This window comes from Rhopalosiphum padi, chromosome 2 (genome assembly GCF_020882245.1).
Source record: "Rhopalosiphum padi isolate XX-2018 chromosome 2, ASM2088224v1, whole genome shotgun sequence".
Classification (NCBI taxonomy): domain Eukaryota; kingdom Metazoa; phylum Arthropoda; class Insecta; order Hemiptera; family Aphididae; genus Rhopalosiphum; species Rhopalosiphum padi.
In genome coordinates, this window is record NC_083598.1 from 57,569,028 (window position 1) to 57,589,496 (window position 20,469).

At 27.5% G+C, this 20,469-nt stretch overlaps 1 protein-coding gene across 1 annotated transcript in view; it reads left to right on the forward strand.

The window, feature by feature from the left end:
• LOC132921228 (uncharacterized) overlaps window positions 1–20,469 on the forward strand; it is a 79,746-nt gene that overhangs the window by 27,363 nt on the left and 31,914 nt on the right. The window lies entirely within an intron of this gene.

A 20,469-nucleotide genomic window follows, 5' to 3' on the forward strand; every position in this document is an offset into this window, starting at 1 on the left:
ACACGCAAATTAAATTCACGGATTTTTAAGTAAAATTACACGTGTACAAAATATATATAATCAAGTGAATCTTAATTTACGTTCAAATCCGAGAGATCTATACACTCAGTTTAAAAAGTTGGAACATAAATTCGTTAATTAATCAAATAAAAACTTCTGAGTGTATGTTATTGTATGATTAATCTAGTAAAATGATCGAATTTGAGTTCATTAGTAGGATTTATATGTCCGTAGACTATAAGTCTGTAGAATGACAAATCAAATCTGGCTGAAAGCGAGCTTATGAATTAATATCGTTTGCGTCGTACCGGTCGGAATAGAATTTGATGGTTACCGTCATGATGTGGTGTAATATTTACCGAAGCAGAGATAATAAGTGTATGATTTATGTTTCCTGTTGTAAAGCGTAGGCGCAAAGACGATCGCACATTTCATATACTAATATTATGTAGGTAGGTTATATACGCAATTTTTTGGTTCGATTGAATGTCGTGATGTCGGTGGCAGAGAGGAATTTGTGTCGTTTTATATTTTTTGGGAATACGTTTTAACAAAATTGATTTATCGAGTGGTATAATATTTAACGCGGTTGTCGTCGGTTTACGAACATCTGTTACGACGGTATATGATATAGTGTATAGATATGTACCGTTTTACACGGGTCCATTACATACGGGTATTTACATGTATTCCGTACCTACGGTACACGGAACGGAAATTATGCGACGTAATAATTAATAGATGTCGGGCGGTAGGGTACGACATGATTTGCCTACAAATATATAACGTATGGATTGTATATATATGAATGATACGCGTATACAACTGTCGGTTGCGTGGAGTATTGGCCGCGGTCTGCAAGTGCACTGTGCACACGCATCTGGTCGAGAGAGAGCTGATGTACTTAAACTCTGTATATACCTATTTTATTATATTATGGTATATAAATATGCACGTATACCGTATTATTATCATACCACGAGTTCGTTAACCTATACGTCTACCCGTCTACGACGGCTGTGTTAAATATTATGTTACCGTGCAGCTCGAGTTTGATTAGATTCCGGATCGTTAAGAAGAAATAGGACCTCAAAGTCGGCTTATAAAATACACTAGGTATAATAATATATATATTATATATGTGATATCATCATATTATAAACATAAGCGTGAATGTGCTATATTATCGTATACGTTTATATTGCATTATAGCAGCACGAAACCGGTAGTGGAAAATGAATAAGAACGAACAAACGATGATGATAATAAAAATAATAACAATCATATAGTGATGAAACTCGCGAAACGGCGGCGAAGTCGGTGCAGAGCGTGTATGTCGGAAATACGAGTACGTTAAATTTGATTATCAGGAGCCCCGGGCTCATGCTTCGGTTTATCGACTACCCGAGCTCCCCCTATATACGGCCTTTTCCACCTTCTCTCGTACAAAGCGTATCCTATCCTGCGCCGGGAAGTCGGTGAATGGAAGTCTCGTCATTCGCAGGTACTATAGATCCTCCGAAAATCACTTTTTTTATTTTTCCACTACTACAGCTGTCCATCCCGAAAGATTAAGGTATTTTTGGTGGCTGCGGTGCTCTCAGACAACGGTGGATCGGAAGTCGCCGTTTGGATCAGCGATATGAATATGTAAATGTCGACGAATTCCTACCCGGAACTGTGCCAAAATGGTTCTTACAACCTGTGCGTAAAACGCGTTTAACTGCACATAATAATAATATAATATACTACAATATAAAAGTATACATAAATGTCTGCTCGACTAAAGAATTTTTTATTTCCTTGAGTTTACGTCTTCCGCATTCTATTACGAATAAGAGAGTAGCTCGTCGCCACTTGGCAAAATACCATTTTACACAATAACGCTATAAACGTACAAATGTTATGATAATATTATTATAGTGGAGATATATATAATTCTATATTGCATATTATTATTACACGATACCGGCTGTGTTATATTATAGATATAGCATCACAATTGACTACAATGACACTATACCTTATATGTTTATTAAATAGTTGCGAAAAACAGTTATAAGGATAAAGTTAATAAGTGTAATAACTGATTGAGTGGTTTTTTATTTTTGTCAATAGTAATATTTTGAATCGTTACTATGAGTAAATGTTAGGTATGTGGTGATGATTTTATAGAGATCTTATGACCACCACTGCAGTTACACTATGAAATCTGAAACACATATAATAATGTGTGTGACGTTATTTACAGTGTATGTTCATGCCGTTATATGAATGGAACTTCAAAAATAAAAAAAATGAGAGAATACGTGTGCCCTAACTTTTCACGTATAATTTTTTATGTATGATAACATTTAATAGAGTAAAGTCGACTTTTCTATTGATAGAACTGCGTATTCTAGACATTTTAAATGTCCCGTAAATAAATAAATGAATTACATAATAAGATATATAAGATACAATATATGCGATATATTATATTACACAAATGACTTTTGATCGTCGGCAGTGGCGAAGTGGCAACGTTCGTGTTTTAACGATTGCTCAAAAATGTTTTCTCGGAACCTACACACGTTTTATCCATATCCTCGAGGAAAACGGTTCGCAGTATTCCTTTTCATATGTATGAATACGATTCACTCTAATACCTATTCAATATATAACTGTTGGTACCGTTTTTATAGGGTTATTTTACAATCGTAAAATGCTTTTTTCGATTTTGATGTTAATCGATACTCTGTGATTCATATTCTTTTTCAAAAGAGAGTTTTTTGTTTTAGTTTGCTATGGTATAATTATTATGAAACCAGAAAAATTCAATACTATAAAATGTGATTTATGTCATTATTTTACGAGTTCATCGCGAAATAATAATATGGTAAATAAAATAATGTAATAATTTGACTAAAATTAGCTTAGATGATTATTTTGATAAATGGTTTTGGTGACTCTAAAAATAATATAGAACAAAATTATTAATTATTTACAAGGAAAAAAACACGCGAGGTTATATAAAAGATTGTTCCGTCCTCAATTAAAATTATGTAGATTAATATGCATACACGTCTAGGGTTTAAAAAGATTATTATGTCTAATATTTTGTATTTAATCATAAATAATATTTGTCTGTCCCCGGTGATAATTATTATGGCACTAAATCATTAGTGATAAAATATAACCACAAAACTCATATTGGATTACTTATAGTTTTAGAAAATTATATTAATACGTTTTTAGAAATAGAAATTCACAGAGATTCGCTATCAGTTATACATCTTCTTCTTATCATATTAAGTTATTTTAAACTAAAACATAGTTTTGAATAGATCAATAAAGACCAAGGTTAGGTGAAGTTTATTGTTGGACATTGTATGTTAAAGTTCCGAAAGTTCTACTGTACAAGACAAATACGTATACAATACGTGTGTATATTACGTGAATAGACAAATTAGTAAAATTATGAAAAAGTCTACAGTTAAATAAATTAAAAAATGTGTTTATTAATATTAATATTATTTAATATTCTCATGTTAAACAAAATATTAGTTATTAGAATATTGTGATTATTGTAATTAATATTTTTAACTCATGACATGATTTTAATATAATATTATTATTGATTAATATTACAGATAGATAGGCAATATATATTATAATAAGAATAGTCAATAAAACACACATGCATATTTTATGTGTTGTAACGTTGTACAAAATATTTTTTAATTTTATGTTTAAATAGGTTTTTAAAACTAATTGGTATAAATTTTGTTTTACAACGTATCATATAATTAATTTAGTTTGAACTTAGTGATTTTGCTTATTAATTTTGTAAAATATTCTCAGGAATTAATCATCTTTAAATTTTAGCTCTATCGTCGATTATAGAACGACGCAATTTTAAGAATATTTTAATTATAATTCTGCTTATAATTTAAAGATGTGTCTTAAAAAATACTTGAATTAACTGAAATTATTTATTACTGAACAATTGATATTAATTGAAACGGAAAATATTTTATTTTTAACTATAGTTAGATAAATATATTCAACAAAATAAATAAGTACCTACACATCTATCTTTAATTATTTTGTATTGTTGAAAATTGTATGGAATTAAAATCACTTTAATTGTAAAAATTGTAAAGGGGTTTTTTTTTTGAAGGTTCAGGCTATATTATTTTAGAAACCTGTATTCCTTAATTAATTTAAAAATATATGATGAGTGACGGTAGTCTGAATCCAATATATTGATATGACCGAAAAGAATATCAATTATTTTAAGTCTCACTAACATAATACTATAGGTATTCAAACGGTTTTTTTTATATACGTTTTCCACAAACTTCCATTCCCTGGGGATAAAAAAATGTTAATTAACGATTAGGAAAAATCCGCTCTGTGCCTGTTAATAACTATTGCTCCCATACTATATATATTTATAAAGAAAATAATATAAAACTGAAAGATAGCAAACACTAACACACTGTATACCTATATCTATATTCTATATAAAAAGGGGTATTAATTTTTATAATGCAATTTTACAACAATAATTAGTCTGGATATAGGAAGTTTTTATCAGCTTTCAAAACCACACTTTCACAGAAAGCTTATTATAATATAAAAATAATTTGGTTTTATTCATTGGGCGTTGCAATATATATATATATTTATAGATATATCATATTATGTTAAGTGACATCGAACATAATACGCTGGTACGATGTGATTTTTTTTTATCATTTTTGCATTTAGCTGTTGGAATAATGTAGGTAGATGTTAATTTATACATCCTTAGGCAGGTAAACGTACATTAAATACTAGGAAAAAACCATTTTGAAAACAATGCAATGATTTAAAATAATGAAAATAAAAATAAATTATTTTAAAAACGACTAGTTATATGTATCTATAATGTATTCTATTTAATTTTAGTAATATTATATTAAAAAAAAAAATAGGTGTGCAAGTGGGTATCGCTCTACTGTATAGTAGAGATAGGGAGTAGGTCACTATAAGGATGTGTTAAATTTGAACGCAATGACAGATATCATTGTATACGAAAAAAGATTCTGGACGGAGATGTTTTGTCAGTCTAGTCAGTCTAGGATAATTAGAAGGATATATTATATTATTACTAATTTTTAAATTGTAATATATCGTTATTTTACGCGATTTCGTAAAAACTTAAATTTCATACGCTCAGAAAATGTTTTCTATATTAACGCTATAGTTATTTTTTACAGTTATTTGAAGGAAAACTTATGGAAAACCTTGTATTGGGTTTTTTAACCTTATGACGTATAAATCACAAACATTTTATGAATTTTCAACTTCAAAATTCCTTTCTAATTTTTGCGATTTTGACATATTTCTTCAAATTTATTATAGTTGTATTTTGTGTTCAATGTATCCGGAATCCTATTTCGAAAAATATTCTATATATATATATCGGTATATTTAAATGCCAATGATGCCATTGTTTTCAAGTTAATAGTTACCTATACGGCTATACGGTTTGGATTAAACTAAATCAAGCCCGATAAAGTTTAAATAATGTGAAACTAAATTGTTAAGATAATTATAAACTATTCACTACCCTAAATGCATAATTCTCATTTTGATAGTAAATATTAATAATTCGCCAACTTATTGCATGTTGCGACGTAATCATCCATTATACTTATTGCTGCAGGGTATACCAATGATATACACTAATATGTTTATATTCTATGAAAGTTGTATCATTTAAAAATTATTTTTAAATTAAACTGGATCGTAATGCATATATTATTATACACCATTTAGGGATTTAAGTATTTAACATCGTTATAAAATACACACGTTATACGATGAAAATTGTACAAACATAATTTATAAGTCTGTTTTGATTATGATACAGATTTAAAAATGTGCTGTAAAATACAATTTCGTGGTACTTATGTAAAACATTTTTGCTATTTTTTTATGACATATTATGTTATATTTTCTTCATACCATGTTTTTCTGTAAAAATAAATTGTATGTGAATAATTAACGTTATATGGCTGATACATTCAAGAAAAACATATTTAAGCATAAATATAACTAGTGAAATTCGACATGGTATAGTTAGAATTATGTATTATACTGTTAGGTTTTGTGGCATAATAGTTAGAGAAAAAATCTTTATGGGATAAATGCTAAACATTGTCCCATAAACACTCTTTAAATAGCAGACAAAATTGCTAAGCTAAAGTGATGTCCTAGCAAGTCGTTTAAAAATATTTTTATCACGAAAAAATATCGCGCACGTCCTTTGTATTATGTCAGTTAATTTAAACGGACTAAAAATGAAAAAAATCGCGTAAATTGTATTAATCTCAAATTAGATGCACAAGAGTTACGGCTATGCAGGCTCTGTCGGGGTTCCAGGGCTTGGTCGTGCGACGATAGATTTTATATTCATGAGCCGTTTATAATTCGTATAACTATAATTTTCGATTTCTTTTTTTTTTTTATTCTTTCGACCATCTATTCACATATTATATACATATATAAACTACGTTTATTCGATCCCCAAAAATGCATGTACCTACGTGACTAAAAAGAAGAACCTATGTACCATGTAAAAATTATATATATATATATATTAATCAAACAACTTTGTACATTAATATAGATACATAAAATCAATGGTAATAGAATAGATTTACTAAAAACTTAAACCTGTCGATGGTTTGGAATGTCTCAAGAAAGTTGCATGTATAATACGATCTTCATGGAAATGGGTGAAAACCATCCCTGTACACACACAGGTACACAGCTGGCGAGCATATATTATTATCGTATAAATTTCACCTCAAAATATAAAGTACCGACAACATATGAGTACTTGTTGTAAATTCTATCTGGAAATGTTTTTGTGCAAAAACAATCAATAGTTTGTATATTTTGCTCAGAATTTTTATTTTCCACGATTTTAATATATTCATACATTAAAACTAATTCAATACCTTTTAGAAAATTTAAAAATAATTACTTATGATAATTTTTTTTTTCAAAGAAAGGTTATTTTCCAGAAATTGTTAAGAGGTTATTTATATGAAAAATTATCAATATATCAGATAATATATATATATATAGACATCAATATATGAGGATGGTGGGGATTGAACGACCGATTATTTTCTGATAGCCCGACTCTCCTTCGCTTTAGAACTGTGCTTACAATCATAAATAATATAATGTGTACGTAAGTTACCCTTTTCATGGGCATTAAAAATAAAATAAAAAATTTTTTGAAATAAAAATAAAAGTTATAACAATTGGAAAAAGCAATTTAATAGTCTTAATAAGGATTTGCAGAACCTTAAAACATACATGTTATAACAAAGATTTATTATTGGATAAAATCGTACGTTGAAAACTTGGCTTTGAAAAGTACGACGAATATCACACTTACAATATTTGGAGCATGGAAAGAAAATGTATTATAAAAATAATGCCAATGTGAAAATAAATTCCCGAAACAGGTAATTACAACAAATCGAGCTCCAAATAGCGAGTACAATTATTTTGTTTTTTTTTTAAATAATACTAATAATAATACCTATCTCTTTTCTTTTATTTCGAACTGACGACCTATAACTTTGGTATGAACAAATAGTTGAAAACACCAAAATCCATTCGTTCTTTTGAATTCTTATTATCAATCTCTCTTCAAAAGTCGAATCTATAAATATAGCATTTGTTAAATAAATGTTTAACATTTAAAATTATAAAAAAAAAACATTAGGCGAGAACTGGTTCTTTAGATTGATTATATTGGAAACAATAAATGCTTCAGACAGAATATCTGAACCAACCACATCGAATAAGTAAAAAAGCAATGAAACATGCAGCGTATCTAAGAAATTATTTTATATTGATGTAATTCAACATTAATTACAAATTTTTACAGCTAAAAATTTATTTTTTTTATCCTTATAATACAATATAACCTTTGAATTTTCTACTGATTGACATTTCGTTTATTCTGTATTTTAAAATAATATTACGTTTTATGGAAATTATTATCATTATTATTTTTTGATTTTGAAATGTATACGATTCATTTAATATTATTATGTTTTATTAATGTATCCTGTAGCAGATTTTGGTCTTGTGTTAAAAATCTTTTGCTGAGTATTGTTCTAATTAATATAGTGAAAAATGTTATTAGAACATGAACTGTAGTAAGATGGTGCGCGTTTATTGTTAACCGACCATGACGTATATAATTTATGCCAAAACATTGTCGAGGCGGAGTTAACAACGTTTCATCCGACCTTTTGTGGAATTTACAATCACCACAATAAACAGCCGTTTGTTCAAAAGACGGTACAAATTCCGGGTAACGCGTAAAAATCCCAATAATAACAATAATATTATTACTATCCCATTGGTGGTGAAAATTCCGAAAGCGCGGACCTCCTGCCCACCACACTGAAACGACCGTTTGAAATACTTCACCTCGAAAGACGTATTTTTCGATGCCGTAGCAAATACACTATACACACAATATTATATTCAATTTATTGAAATGTTTTGTCATAATTCACGTACGAAAACAGCATTTCGACGAAGTGCATACATCGTCAAATATAATATATTATTATTATTATATACTGTATGTGTAACAGCCGTTGTGGTCCCGTAAACTGAACCCGGAGATCGTTTACCGAAATCAGCAGTGTACGACTTGGGAATACTGTCGAACTTTAGTAACGGTACCACACCATGTATAATAATGTGTAATAAAATAATCGTCGCGATCGTCTCTGCAGAGCAAGCGTTTTACTCGAAAACGGACCAGAATCGATTCACTGCAGAGTACTGTTTGGCGATAATATTGCGATATTATGTGTAGTGTGAACGTGTATAAAACTCCATTGTGGTTAATTTGTATGCACTTTCTAATGTGTGTCCACCGTTGTGAGTTCACGTCGATATGAATTCAGAATATTATTGTTGTTGACAAAAATACCAGATAAATAACATTGTATCTCTACGGAATGACTTCGAGGGATATAATCTGTGATATATTACTATTAAAAAAAAAAAAAAAATATATATAAAAAGTTTGTACAGCAATATGTTGTTAGGTATAATATATATATTATATTTTTTACGGAGTTGGTTGGCAGACGATAAGATCATCATAATAATATAATATCCCTAGAGGTTTTAGACAAGTATTTTCCGTGTTACAAAATTAAAAAAAATATTATCAATTTTCAAATTTTTTTCATGGCTGCTATTTAAGCGTTGATTATAGATACGTATAATTTATAAAATATACATAAAAGTTTTTTTTAACACTCTTACGTACCGTGTATCGAGTTTTAATCGTGTCAAGGTTTCAGCGACACTTTTATGAGACACTATAAAGTGTTTAAATGGATAAAGTTTTGAAGAACAAATTTCGGAGGATTCCTTTTTTTGTTTTTAAGGTGCTATAAGAACCGATGGAAAATTACTAGATTTTACGATTCTTTTTAGAAAATGGTATCATCTATTTTGGGTGATCGTAACCATTTATTTTATATGTTTTATTATAATACTGTTTTGTGTTTTTCAATGCACCCTCGTAATAAATTACAACGTATGTGATTGTACAGAAAACTATATAGTAGAACACCATAATGTACCAAATGCAATTTTTCCATTATTTTTTTTTCATTTTGAATTATTACATCAAACGTTAGTGCTTTTAAATGCGTTTTAAGTCGTATAAATTATAAATAATCGTATTTTCTTTTACGTGTAATTATATTTATTTATTATTCTATATAAAAAATTTTCTCAAACCAGCTGTTGTATCACCGCAAAGTTACCCTCTATAAAGGCACTAATTTTAATTCGTGCTTCTCAAAGTAACAACTTTTTTTTGTCTCAATGGTTCTATAAGTATATTTACTGGATATATTTTTATTTTTAATAATCACTTAATTTCGTTTTTAATTCGATGTGTTAAACACTCCCAAATATAAAATGCATTAATATAATGTAGTAATATTATTATGCTTTACTATAATAGGTCCATATTTCATTTATTTTTGTATGAAAAATTCATCGTTGGATGAGAGATAAATTAAAATGAGTGTTATATTATATTATGTTAATTTTTATAATACCTACACAAATAGTATCTTATTAAACTATGGGTGTATCAATATTAATTTAATGTTCTGTTATTAAATAATATATTATAACACAATTGAATGTAAACTTAAAATAATATATTTTTAAAATGACTTGTCAACAAGCGTTGAACTTCTACTGCTCATATTATATTAAACACTATAATTCGAAGGCGGTATACATTTTGGATTTTAATCGCTTGTTCATTGCACTTTTCAAAACGTACACAATAGGATATGGATAAATATTGACATAAGTGAATTCCGAATAAAGCATTGGTTCAAGACTTTTAGCATTATTCTAATATTTAAAAACAAAACTCTATACCAGGAACGCTATTAGGGTCTGGAACTTTAGTTTTGCGACGATTTTTCCCTTGAGTTATTGTTTTGTTTTCCCGAAGTTTCTTGTTAAAAACGACATTTTTAAGACAATGGGAATGCGTCAGACACGTCGGAAATAACAGGCAAATGAAATACTACACCCGGATGTCGAGCATGTGAATGGAAGAAATCTATAAAACAATTTTTAACTCTAAACAAACTATTCGATATACCTACCTCCAATCCAGATTGTTTTGATATTGGACGTAGATTATATATACTACATATAAATAGAAATAATCAGCGTATAAGGAATATACTAAAATAAAATCATAATAATATCTGAATGAGTAAATTTTAGAATTTTTTATTTTTTTATTTTTTATTATCCTCATTTTTTAATTACTGGTTTTTAATACTACTCAAATTATAAACTAAGTAAACTATTTACATTATGCCATGTTATATTTATTTTAATTAAAGACTTGATAGTTTGTTCTCGAAAATTATTACTTTTTGAGAGCAAATTCATCACAATGTTGTAGTTTTGATTATTTTCTGTGTTTCAAATTATTAAAAAATTATAATTGTTTAAATTTTTATAAGAGATCTACAATGTTTAAACTATTTAATTTGAAATGTTATTATTATTAACAATTTCATGAATTTAAGTTTAACGCTTAAAAACATCAGTATAGTTGTGCGTTACTACTTTATTAAGTTATATTATTATGCAAACACAAGATATAACGTAGTATTTTTATTTCTTAAAAATACGTTGTATGGGTTTTCATAATCTTACTATGTGAAATAAGTTTAAACATTTTACTTCGATATACCTAGAATATAATATATTTTACTAACAAAATAAACAATTTAAACAACTAAGAATTTATAATAAAGTTGAAGAAAGTTGCATAAAAGCACATTGTTGTGAATTGTTTTTAGTCCAATAAATCATGTTAACAATAGGTGCTACTAAATGAAATCACGTTTTATTAGTATATAATATTCTGTTATCTTTACATTTATTACTAAATTGTTAATAAACTACATACTGTAGTCACTATACTAACTGCATATTATATAAATGTATTTTTTCATGTACTACTAAATGTTTAAAAGTCGATATTTTTTGTTAGATATCAGCAACACATTTATCTTTTGTACAAATATTTACATTTTTTTTAAACGTACGATATTTATTATATTATATTTTGATATAAAATATTTTCATAGTCGTAAAAGATGTCAGTAAATCACTTTGAATTTGACCTCATCAAATACGTATTAGTCCTTAAGAAACTGTTCAAAAAAAAAAAAAAAAAAAGAAGAAGAAGAAGATGATACATACTATTTATGGAATATTTTTCTTTTTTATAACGAAGACACAAAAATATTTCTATGTACCTACTTTCTTATGCGTTTTTTTCAACGATTTAAACGTTATGTAAAATAAAGTACACCTCCAACATATATTATTATAATACATTTCAAACAGAGCAAACCGAAAAAGCGTGTTTAAAAGTATAACAATAAATCTCCAAAGTATACTTATTTTAAATCGCATTACAGTCTGGTTATTACCTGAAATATTAATATCATTATGCTTGTAATCTTGGAGTCATTCGACAAGTATAATATATTTCATTTGTTGCAATACTGTCGATGTTTGAAACATCATTTAATTAAGACGTGTAGATACCGACCTTACTATGTATTCATTTAACTACGAATTTCAATTAACTTACAGTATCAAAACCGTGTCGAACCAAATACATAGGGCAAAATACTTTAACATGATTTATGGCGTGGTATATATTGTATAATATGTATTATTACATCTATAGTATATGCACGCATATATATGTGTGTGTGTGTATTTTGAGAATAATATGTTGTGCTTTGTCATCGGCTATTATTATTGCCAAACACGGTGAAGTAGTACTACTGTTTGCGGTGCTTCAGTTAATCGATTTGTACGTCAGTCTGTCTTCGAGTATAGTCGCATAGTGGTATATAGTGTCTCTATGTATTTCTGATATTATTGTTCCGGCTTATATTTCTTTAGATATCTGACAACGTTCGTTTGGCTGTTGAATGCTATTCATTTGGTTAACTATAAGAACATCCTCTAACGCGCCCCATACCTTTTATCGTATAGCAGGACATACGGTTGTTATTATTATTATTACAAATGTCAGAGTAAATAAACGTTAACGGATTCCTCTTAATAGTATCGCTTGGTGTCTTGTTGTATAATAATAGAACATTAATGTCAGTAAACACTTGCTGTGCAGATTACCGCACGAACGGGTGAGTAACATTTCCTACCCCCGTGTCTCTGCAGTAAGTTCTACGAAATTTGGTTTCGAGATGTTCCACATTATAGTTCGTGTACACAATTATAATCGGCAATAGCCATTATTATGGTGGATTAAAAACGTATAAATTATTTTTAAGTACACTCGAATACAATATATATATGTATGTTTTAAGCTAGCTGTAAGCTTTATGATCGCAGGGTTAATTATTTTTAAATTAAATTTAATTTTAGACGTTTTTCGGTTCTTACATTAAGCTTAAGATTTGTCTATACCTAAGAACTTTAAGCCTTTATTTCATATTATTATATAATATAATAGATAATCAAATTTATTAATAATATTTTTCGAAGCTTTTGAATGCCCCAAGTTATTCCTTATAATATGGGTATTGGGTATCTATATGTGCCTAGTAAAACTCTATAACTGATTGTATTTTTATCGAATTTCACGTTTCATTATAGACAAATATCTTTTTGTACACTTGTATTACTCAATTTTAAACTTTTATTGTTCATTATTAAAAAGGTATACGTCTTTATATTCGAAAAACATTTTAAGTCGAGACATTTATAGCCTAATATCATACGTATTGCTATAATTAATCATTTAAGTAATTTATTTTTCTATTTATTACAATATAGTATACACTTTAAACTATAAAAAATTAATCTATGTCATTGTGTATATGAAATATACAAATACACGTATAAGTTTCAAATTTTCATGAAAAATATTTTTAAATTACAACAAAATTACTTAAATTGTATTTGTACATTTTTAATATCTATTTTTTTTTCAAATTAGAACTTCAAATGATTATAAAAACAAGCCGTATCCATTTATTCTAAATATTATTTGATAGCTATATAAAAAAATTTATATAGGTTATTGTATTAAGTTATCAAACTTTTTGACTCAGCAAAAATTGTTTATTGAAATTTATAGAAAAAACAATCTTAATTTTAAAAGTCTAAATAGCTTAAAAAGCTTTTTAATTTAAAGATATTTTATCATTTATAGGAATACTTATCTAAACATTTTGTATAAATTTCACATCGGTATGAATGGTTATTTACTTTTAAGTTACATAAAAAAATAAAAATATTATAAATTCATTCAAAAATTAATTTTGCGTGAAAATTCCCGTTTTTCTTATTATTTTTTTATTTTAAAAACCGCTAAAAGTTTTCCATTTGAATTTTTTGAACATATTAGCTAAATCTAATTTTTGCTATCCAAAGCTATTCTTGAAGTTGTAAATTATAGTATTTTTTCTAAAACTTCATGTATATATAAACACTTGCACACACAAGACACACATTATCGTAAAATAAGAGTAATTATCTCTTCGTTAAAAAACTAAAAAAAAAAAAAATCAATAAACATTAAACCTTGTTTTTCCTGTACCTAGTCCATAATTAAATAACAAATTAAAACAATTAAAATTAAAAATTTATATTAATTTTAAGTTTAGAATGCACATTATTAGTTTTAATGTATAGAGTGCGTTTACAATATTGTCTAAAGATTCTAAACAATTAAAACGTATCAATAATCATTAGTAAAACACATTCTATTAAACAGAAAAAATAAAATCATAGAATATCGAGAAAATCACAAACACAAAAAGTCAGTGGAAAAATGAAACCCTCTAGTATCGATCAATAACCGTCCAACGTCTGTCAAACAGTCACACATTGTCGGATTCATAAACGATTTGTCTCCTTTAGTGCGTAACATTCAGTTGTAACTTTTCGTGTTAATTTCGTAAAACGCTAGTCGGTTGTAATCGTGTAATGTATATTATATAGTTTATAGTTTGGAAATCGCGTGAGAAACATTTGCAGCGTTCGCAGGGACTCAACTAGCAAATATATGGCCGGGCCGGGTTTCTAATTCGCGATGTTTGGCGTCGGGACTGTGGCGTTAAGTAAAATAAAATAATAAGTGGAAAATTCTCCACGAGCGTCGAGTGGGCGCCGCCACCGCCAGTCGCCACCACTGTTTATACGACCCGTTATACTGCCACAAGGGCGTATAGTACAACGACTTTTATTATTCGATGTCATAGTCGTGTGTTTCGAGCAAATCGGCGGCGGCGGCGGTAGCAGTGGCGACATTAGAGAAACGTTCGACCCCGAAGACATTTAAAGGAAATATATTGTACATTATGTATATACGCGCATTATATATTATTTATGGAACTCGTGGGAAGAATTTTCGGCCGTCGACACAAAAATATAATGTGTGTTTTCGGTAGACCAGGAGCAGCCGTGGCGCAGTGTGGGAAGGGAGGCGCGTTTCCATCGAGCGGTGTGGTGAGGTGCACTGTCGGTTATGTATTGCGGGCGGTGTGTGTAGTGCGTGTGGGTTGCGTGCGTGTGCAGACCGATATATTAAAGAGTACGAGGAGTGCTATTGACATCCGAGGGCAGTCCTTTACCCGATATCCCCCCCTTCTCAGTTGTTTATCCACACCACCCTTATAATCGACAAACCCACCCCTATCGACAACCCATCAAATTGGAATGTCCTGTAATGTAAACACGCGGGCGACGGTGGTAATGGATTCATCGTTTACTCGTCATTGTCGGAGATCGACGCGACCATTTAGTCGGGCTTAATGTCGTCTGTTTGCACGGGATGTACATATTATAAAATATTATGTATAATGTACTGCAGCCGCGGTCGTTCATCGAATGTGACGAACCGTGTGGATACGGCAGATTACGTTGGACACGGGTTTAGTTGTAAGCTATTATTAAATTACCAAAACTGTATTACTGTACATATTTTGGATCCAAAGCAGTATCGTTCATGCAGTATCGTATATAAATGATGTTTTTCACTAAAATATTTTAATTACTAAGACTGCCTTAATTAAAATCTTTTCCTTTGAACGTATTTTCTTTTTGAATAGAAGAAGTCTTTCAAAAGTTTCACATAGCCCTGTTTATCGATTGATAGTGAGATTATATTGAGACTATATTATAGTCGGTACTCCAAGTACGGGATAGGTCATTTTTTTAATAAATACTCGGGATTTTCCATGTTCACCCACAAATTTATAAGGAAAAGATACATATATAGGTACGCGTAGAATAAGAGGACGATCTTAAGCTAGTACCTACTATTTTAACAATTAAGATTTGTTTTTTGCAAATACAATTATTTATCATCGATTTCACAATAATTTAACATCACGACGCAACTACTATACTATTATGCCACTTCACACCACCCGGTCACTGTTTTCAGTTCGGCATTGTTCGTATGTCAATATTATTGCGTCTGAAATCATTGATTGAATTATATTGAATATACGTATATATATATATATATGTACTTAATACATTATATTATATGCGTACCACAATCCCTTACAAATCCCAAAATGAATGAGTTTGGATATGTTATTATCATAATTATTAATCATTGTTATTATTGTTTGGTAATCTGTGCAAACGAAAAACTGAACGCGTTCACTCTCGCCCAAATCGATAAACATATTATTATTATATTGTGCTGTTTGAAAATTGGTGTTTTTGTGAAACAAAAGCGGTTAAGTCATATGTGTATAGGTATAAACTATACACATATAGTTCACACGAACATTTAATGGTAATTTAACGGATTCAGCGTTGTTCGCCGCAATAGTGTTGTAGCCTTGTTGGACTGGAGATATCAGAAATCGATTGTGAGTACATCATAACATTCATAACGCGTTGACAGTTAGAATATAATACAATAATACTACACTATAACAATCTACATTAAAACGAGATAACCGGATGTAGTAGATATGTTATATTGTTTGATATTTAAATGTTTTTTTTTTAATAAGTTTTACGTTTGATCATACACAAATAATAATAATTATTAAAATGTGCAACTTCAAATAACCACTATGAATATTGTATTTTTATTTCATCCCAATATAATGGATAATAAATGATAATATTCATGAAAAAATATACCAGGAAATATTAGATGATGCTTTAAAACGAAATAAATACTAGGTATATAGGTAATGTAGTGTTTAATATCACCATTATTTATACCTTTAGAATATTTTCATAACTGATTGTTATGTCAGAACGCGCGAGTGATTGTGTCTGAATAGAATGGTATTTATTGCAGTTTAATTAATGTTCATTTTTAAAATTGATTTTTTAAAACGAAACCACAGTAATTAATATTATAAATATTATTATTTTTAATGCATATTTTAGTAGCTGCATTTAGTTAAAATTCATAATTAATCATAAAATATAAAATGTTTTTAGTTACACCATCTACTGAAATACCTAACACCTAATATTTCATGTGTAATTTATCATGCAGGACGTTTCTATATACCTATATTGTATTATATATATATTATTATTTTTAATAATAACGGTTCGCAAATAGTGTTTGAAACAATTGTAAAATAATAATTTATCGAACAACTTTTGCAGTAAAAATTAAACTAAAATTAATCGTTTCATGTTTTTACCGGAGATATGGTTGTATGAATAATAATATATATTTATTCATTCATGATAATATTATTAATACCTTTTTTTATTACTATTAAGTATATTTCATACTTAGTATTGACAAGATAAATGTATTTATCAAATTTAAAAAAAAAATATTGATAATTCTTTTTTAACGAAATAAAAAACTGCAACAAATCAATACGTTTGTAGTTAACAAATTACAATAACATAATATATATTAAATTAAAACAAAATTTCTTGCAGAATAAATGTATAAATGCAGGTATTAATTGCAAGTATATTGATTACGTACAAATTTGACGGGGACTAAAAATTCTATTAAATTAACTCTTTTCACTTATATTGCGTGAATACAATCATTTATATTTTTTTAATGAAACAAAAACATTTAAACTAACAAACAATATGTTACATAAGTTAACTTTTGAATAGTAACTTATGAAAATGTATATTGTTTACGCTATAATATAATATTATAAACAAATTTACTATATCAGAAATCAGAATAACATTTATCATTTTATGATAAAATAGGATATTTACATACAAATTGTGTAAAACTTTCTGTTAACAATTTAATATGCATCCCTATATTCATTTATATATTTATATATTTTATTAAAATTGGTTTATTTACAATCTATAATAAAAAATACACCTTAAATATTTGAAAATAAAAATAATGTTTTTCGTTTATTGCATAATATTTTACGCCAAAAGTGAAATAATAAATTATTTTGCAACTTATAATTTTAAAACATCACTTAGTACTTATAGTAGTAAAATACTAACCGAAATGTATAATGTAACATCTAAATAATTTCTTCGGTAATATATTCTACTCGAAAAATGCAAGATAAAATAAATTAAAAATTATGTAAAATTTAAATAAAAATTTTAAATTTAAAAAAGTTTAAGTTAAGATTTATTATATGGTTCAATTGAAATATTGTTATGTTTAAAATCATACAATTTGATTTAAATAAATGAACTTGAATTTTTATTTTCATATTTTAAATTAAATCATTTATTTAATTCAATTGTTGCTCTTGTAAAATTTGTATAGAGTACCGAAATAATAGTTATAATAAAATTGTGTTTCAACATATTGACTGAAGATATTACTATCATTATTAATAATTTTATTCAATATATTTAGTAATAAGGAATAAAAATTATTTCATTTTGGAAGTCACATTTTTCAGTATAATAATAATATTGATAGTTATTTATAAACGTTTGTATTAGTTGTTATTTTTTATAAAATTATATTATTATTTAAATGTTTAATTGTCGTATATTGTTTTTTTTTCCAATTTACGAACAACTTTGTTAAATTAATTAATTTGGAAAATATCTTTAGATTAAAAAAAAAACATGTTATTTATATTATTTTCAATAAATAATATGAGATGACTTTGATAATTATTGTATTTGTATTAGTTCAGTACATGCTACAGCCATATCAAATGGAAGAATAATATATTTTTTCAACTCAAGTTGCCATAATTCAAATAGTGACGATAAAAAAGAGTTTTTAAGAACAATGATCTTGAAGAGACGTTTTTGAACTCGCAACTTTATAATTTGAAATTTAAACAAATTTAACGATTGTATACATATTATAATATTATATTATACGTATATGTATACATTACATGTATAATATACATTTAAATGCTAAACGTGTATAGTACAGTTTTCATTGCAGCATATGGCTTTTACACCAGATGTTAAGTACATATACATTATATATAAGTTATGAAGCCTGCAGCGATTTTTTTTTCTTTAAATTACAAAATAAGATATGAAACGTGTTATTTACAATTTCTAAAAAATAACACCCGGAAGTATTTCTTACTCAACACATTCCTTAGAAGTAGAACAAGGCGTGGATTTGATTCATAATTTGATACACTATTATTAGACCATTTGTTTATTTCTCAATGGAAATGGAATTTAATTTCGCAGGATGATATAAGAATGAAACTCGATATCAAATTTGTAGTTTCTACTTGTTTAATGAATATAATTCTGTTTCTAACACAGCATGAGCTTTTATATTTTAGTTTTATTTATGTTTTGTAATACCCCTCATAGTGTTTAAAATATCTGTACTTCATCGTGAAATTCATTGCAAACAAACTATTATAAGCCATACATTATTGCTTATATATTTTTCTCTTGTAAAATTTATATTATTTTACGACATATTTTATTGTTGAATTCTATTCATATTAATTATTATTATATTTACATTTATTATTAACTAAATCTTCTAACTATACTGTATTTTATATTGTGCTTTGTCATTTATTGATTTTGTTAAGCTATTACAACCTAATTTTAAATTGTAATATTGACAATTAAAGATTTAATAACTATCGCAGAATTTGTTTTGTATTATTTGTTTATAATTGTTATTATGTATTTGATGAAGAACTAAGTTTATTGTAGGTCACAAAGTTGTACTTAATATATATATTTTATATGAATCATGTTAAACTTTTAATATTATACATTTTCAAAAATTGTTATCAGGCAAGTTGCAAAGAATACAGAAAAAGTAGAATGTGTTTTAAAGTTTCGAAATATTTTTAAAGTTAAAAATAACGTAAATATTATGTGAAGTTCCAAAACGTAAAAGTACTCAACTTTCACTTATATTTGGGTTTTTTTTAAGATAAAATTGTCTGCATTAATCTAATATATTATTTAGTCATCATAAGGAATCAGTGACGTATTAGTATGTATTCAAATATACGCGTTATCGATCAAAAACTCATGTTATATTTCATATCTGAGAGTAGATGAATATAATTTTTATTTTTAAAAGATAATTATATCATAAGCATTGTGATTAAGACTTATTTAATAAGTCTAATATAGTATGTTTCGTATATAACAAATTGTCCATACAATTTGTCTTGAGTTCTAGCAAAAAGTGCGTTTACTTTAAACTCTATAGTCTATATAGTTCAATTATATACAGTTTATAAAGTTAACTATAAACACTGTATTCGAGTACAATTCTAATCCATTAAAGTATTCGATGGTTTCGTTCGAAAAAAAATCACACATTAATAGTCTTTAGAAAAATAAAAAAAAACAACTTGGATGACCGAAAACTTGAACGGTCGACACCGTAAC